Below are 6,000 nucleotides of genomic sequence, written 5' to 3' on the forward strand. Positions count from 1 at the left end.
CTCATTTTTGAGACGTTTGTATTCCTTTTTGCCTGCTTCATTTACTACATTTTTATATTTTCTCCTTTCATCAATTAAATTCAATATTGCTTCTGTTACCCAAGGGTTTCTAATAGCCCTCGTCATTTTACCTATCTGATCCTCTGCTGCCTTCACTATTTCATCCCTCAAAGCTACCCATTCTTCTTCTACTGTATTTCTTTCCCCCATTCCTGTCAATTGTTCCCTTATGCTCTCCCTGAAACTCTGTACAACCTCTGGTTCTTTCAGTTTATCCAAGTCCCATCTCCTTAAATTCCCACCTTTTTGTAGTTTCGTCAGTTTTAATCTACAGTTCATAACCAATAGATTGTGGTCAGAGTCCACATCTGCCCCTGGAAATGTCTTACAATTTAAAATCTGGTTCCTGAATCTCTGCCTTACCATTATATAATCTGTCTGAAACCTTCTAGTATCTCCAGGGTTCATCCATGTATACAACCTTCTTTCACGATTCTTGAACCAAGTGTTAGCTATGATTAAGTTATTCTCTGCTCCAAATTCTACAAGGCGGCTTCCTCTTTCATTTCTTAGCCCCAATCCATATTCACCTACTATGTTTCCATCTCTCTCTTTTCCTACTCTTGAATTCCAGTCACCCATGACTATTAAATTTTCGTCTCCCTTCACTACCTGAATAATTTCTTTTATCTCATCATACATTTCCTCAATTTCTTCGTCATCTGCAGAGCTAGTTGGCATATAAACTTGTACTACTGTAGTAGACGTGGGCTTCGTGTCTATCTTGGCCACAATAATGCGTTAACTATGGTGTTTGTAGTAGCTTACCCGTACTCCTAATTTTTTATTCATTATTAAACCTACTCCTGCATTACCCCTATTTTATTTTGTATTTATAACCTTGTATTCACCTGACCAAAAGTCTTGTTCCTCCTGCCACCGAACGTCACTAATTCCCACTATATCTAACTTTAACCTATCCATTTCCCTTTTTAAATTTTCTAACCTACCTGCCCGATTAAGGGATCCGACATTCCACGCTCCGATCCGTAGAACGCCAGTTTTCTTTCTCCTGATAACAACGTCCTCTTGAGTAGTCCGCACCCGGAGATCCGAATGGGGGATTATTTTACCTCCGGAATATTTTACCCAAGAGGATACCTTTCCCCTTGCTTTCAGCGGTTCGCGGTACCAGAACAGCAAGGCCATTTTGGTTAGTGTTACAAGGCCAGAACAGTCAATCATCCAGACTGTTGCCACTGCAACTACTGAAAAGACAGCTGCCCCTCTTCAGGAACCACACGTTTGTCTGGCCTCTCAACAGATACCCGTTGTGGTTGCACCTACGGTACGGCTATCTGTATCGTTGAGGCACGCAAGCCTCCACCCCAACGGCAAGGTCCATGGTTCATTCTGGCATAGCTGATGTATAATTCTAATGTCAATCCTGTGGGATTGAATAACTTGTGATTTGCCACTTGGCTTGGTTCAGAACTATTTCCAGCTGCAAGGAACTCATATAAACAATTAGATAGTTTAGCTAAAGGTTCGCCTCCCAGTCCATAGCTGGCTGTAATATTTATGGGTCGTTTTGAACAACATTTTCAGAAAAAAAGAACCTTTGAGTGCAAATATCAAACACTGGCTTACACATGTGGATGATGTCCTGTGTATGTGGCCAAGTAGTACAAGACAACTCAACATATTTTGGAGAAACCTAAACAGTCAGCATAAAAATATTCAGTTCACAATGGAAATTGGCAACAAATCAATAAACTTCTTAGGTCTCACCACTGACATCAGTACACAGACACATTATTTTAAAATTTGTAGAAACACTACAACCCCAGTCACAGTAATACCTTCTTGCTCACAACACACCATAGTCACAAACATACAGGTTTTCACTCAATGGTACACCGTCTTACGTGTCCCCATGTCCACATATGATTTTAAACCAGAGTTAAATATAATAAACTTTATGGCCAGTCCTTATTGACCTCATTTTGTATAGGAAACAAAAACGTAAAATCATTACTATCGGCAAACGGAGGAAGCGAAGTTGTACACCTTATACATGTTCTCGACAATACGCAGTTTCAAGTTACATGCGATTTTTAAGTTCCCTTGGAATATGTACGTCTTTGTTTGAAGTTATATTACTTGAATTTGGAATTGTCTCAAATAGCAAGATTTTACCTTTAAAATATTTTCATATACATTACTATAATGTACATTTCTTTCAGCATAGGTTGAGGTAACAGAATCTCTATTCTGAAATAGCTGCGTACTTTATACAGCAGTATTACAATTCTCTCGATGCAGTCTCGTATACTTGCTTCCAGATTTCATATCAGTTACGTGTATTCGTTACAATTAAGTTACATTTACTTCAATATAGTCTCAAATAGACGAATATGGAAGTTACAATAAAGCTTGGAAAAATCGTTTCAGAATCAAGAATCTTCTTTGAGTCATTTCCATGCAACAGGAAGCACAGTTAAATTGTATACTTCGCAGTTGTGAACATAGACAACCACCAGGTATAGAATGGAATGACGACAGTGAAAATTTATGCTGGACCGGGACCAGAACCCCAATTTTCCACTTATCCCGTGCGGTCGCCTTACCATTTGGCTATCGTGCACGACTTCCATCTGTCGTCAGCTACGCGTCCACAACCCGTACTCGTACATCCGTTGTGTATAACTTGAACAGGTCAGATGTTGTACTTGAAAGTCGCTTGCACGGTATCGGCAGGTAAATATGATAGTGCAGTCCCTGTGTTATGCCGAATTACAATGCAAAGTTCCTTTGAGCATGAGTGCATGTGCAAAGGAACTTTGCATCGTAAATTGGAATAACAGAGGCACTGCACTATCGTAGAAAGCCAGTTGTGTTTGCGTACACGAAATAGCTGCACATCAAGCGTACAACAATCATAGCATGCGTATGCAGTAAACGAACAGAATATATGTGGTGGTATATGCTGTTCATCCGATCTGGTGTAACTAAATTTTAGTAAATCTGAAATATGAAGCAAATTAAGTTAATGTTAAAGTTAGTCTGATAATCGGAATTGTATGAGACGAGCAAGTTTCACCGTCGCTAAGTGACAGAATAATTAAGTATCATGAAAGTTTGTTAACATTAAATAGGATACGACTGCATGACAGATTTAGCTATGCCGTCAAAGTTAATAGTAGGCATTCACCTCAGTATAGAACGTCTTAAATATTTCGTTTCTCAGTTTTAACAACTAGGTAGTACAACACCATGAACACGATTTTCGAAAGTTTTTTAATACACAGTAACTATATAAGCGTACCTTCCAGTTAACCAGTTCAGCACTCATCAGAGATAAATGACAGAATAGACTTCGGCATTACTGATAAGTATTTTATTACTTCGTTACGACCATAGAGTGGACCTGATGGTAGCAAGGTGCCGCGAAACATCATTTGAAATATACTACTTTGGATTCGTATGCTCCAAGCAGAGAGAAGCCTACAGTGCGATGTGCGTTTTCATAAATGTACTACTATAACGTCAGTCAGTCAGGTATACAAGTGAAACACTGGCGTTTCACAAATATACACTTCTATTCACGTATGCATCAGAGGCGTCCCAATACTCCACGTGTGCCGGCGTATAGTTGCCCTGTTGTTTCCAAGTACGCACTTCAGGGCATCTACTACTGTTCCCCACATGTCTGGCAATACTTTTTCTATAATAGTTTTGTTCATTCATTAGTACAAGGCAGATTCGCTTCTTGTGTCCCCTTCCTGGCCACGGAGTTGTATTGTTCACTGAATTTCCCGATCTCAATGATTTATACGTGGACTGAAATTACGTACTAATGCTCGTCATAGGCTAAACGTTGCATAGTCCTTCAACTGAAGGGTCTGAGTTGTGCTACAGGTGTTTATCTAGATTTTATAAGATACTGTGTCGCTTATCTACTCTACATTGTATCTCAACAGTCCTAGATACCTAAACACCCGAAGCCTAAATGGTTCCTGATACTGTCTCGATCCTCAGTGATCGGTAAGGCACATATTTCACCTCGTTCTTATTCAGCTTCCTAGAGAACACTGCACCAGCGGAAGGCAACTCGGCATACACTGAATTCGATATCTCTACTTGCAGTTCCATTGCCCGTTTTGCTGTGGCATTAGAAACTGCAAGTGCGATCTGCCACTTTGAATACGCATTCTCCCTGGCATCTTCTGCAGGTGCTGCAACATTGCACTTAAGCTATCCTCGTGAGACGGATTACGATGCAAAAGTGGCAAACTTCTTTCTGGAGAAGAAAATCTGAAGAATACGTAAATGTGCTCTGAAGCTTTCCCGGCGTACATGATGTCTCCAACGTTCTCGGGTGTACTGCCGTAAACTGTTTTCGCAGGTTCACGATACTTCTGAGAAATACTGTTCTGCCATCATCAGGAGGTGCTGATGGAATTTTGTGTCAACTGCGTGATGGTGGTATTCGTACCTTTGCCCGTTGGCACAGAGTTCGGGCCTCGTCGGCTATGTGCCGTGAGCAGCGGTGGGGCGACGTGCGACTGCGCCCGTCGCTTATCGCGTCCGGATACCGCGTTCTAGATTGCTGCACCTTAGTATTGGCTCCCATAACTTAATCAATTGGAAGTCAGCGTCCTTATTGATTAAATTATCAATCACAAAGATTTTAATCGCTTCTTTGTAAACGGAGTCCCAGAATTCATCGGTGGCAGCCAGAAACTTCGTTTGCTGCTAACTCATTTTATCTCGGTTCTCAGTGCAGTGGTCTGCTATTGCAGACATGTTGGGCTCAACAAGCGAGTGTGGTGCTATTGTTCTATACATCGCTCTCACATTGTGCGGGTCGTTTGTCTAACATAAGTTCTTCCACATGCACAAAGAACATTGTACACCGCGCTACCAATGTTCCTAAAGAAGCTCTTCTTTTGGCAGGAGGGCGGAAAACTGGCGTTATGCGGTATTTTCGCAGTAGTCTGCCAGCAAATGGCATGAAAGTGGTCTTCCTATCGTCTTCTTCCGTATTTTCCGTTTCGTTCTTGGGGCTCTTGCGTTGGAGGGCCGTCCGAATCTGTCGGTTGGTGTATCTATTCTCGCGGAAGACGGAATGCAGGTGCTGCACCTCTGCTGTCAGACTTAATTCGTCTGAAATGCAGTATGCTTCGTGTATTAGAGCGCTGAGCACGCTGTTCTTCTCCATTGATGGCAACTTGAATCACGGATATAAAAATCCGTAGAGGTTGGCTTAGGGAATAAACTGTCGGAAAGCGAGCCGTTGGCCTTACGCTGAACTAGGACGCCTATTGCAGACTTGTTGGGCTCCAGTAAAGGAGTGTGGCGCTCTTGTTCTGTTCTAAGAATTTCTGTAGTTTTTCGTGTCCGTGCAGCTAGATGACAAAAGTTTCTTCGACATGTCCAAGAAACAAACATGTTTTAGTTCAGTGGTTTCCAGTGCTCCTCGTCGAAGTACTCCATGAAATCAGTGTGGAAATGCGAGTAAGTTAATGAACAGGGATACGGACTTCCAACTCAATTAGGAGTAAGAGCAAATCCTAAGCTCCACTAAAGCAGAACGCAACATCCGCTCGCGGGATGCAACGGCGACGACGGGCGGAAGGCAACTGAGACTCCCCCAACCACCACCATCGCAGCCGCATGTCGCCCCTTCCACCGGAGCCTGAACTCTGGACTGGCAGATATAAATACTGTCAGCATGCAGCAGACACATAATTCCATCAACACCACCTCCTGATAGCGGAACGGTACGCTGAACTATCGTAGATCTTCTATGATTGGATCCTGCGGTACACTTGAGAACCTGGAAGCAATACACAGGGGAGTTAGTTCTGCCAATTGTCCCTCAGTACTTACCGTAATGCGCTGCATCTTTACACTAACGCGATCTTAGTCAGATAGAGGCTGAAAATGAGAAGTCGAAGAATTCGCCTTACTATGTTTAAAGAAGTTATTAGCAAC

This window comes from Schistocerca piceifrons, chromosome 1 (genome assembly GCF_021461385.2).
Source record: "Schistocerca piceifrons isolate TAMUIC-IGC-003096 chromosome 1, iqSchPice1.1, whole genome shotgun sequence".
Classification (NCBI taxonomy): domain Eukaryota; kingdom Metazoa; phylum Arthropoda; class Insecta; order Orthoptera; family Acrididae; genus Schistocerca; species Schistocerca piceifrons.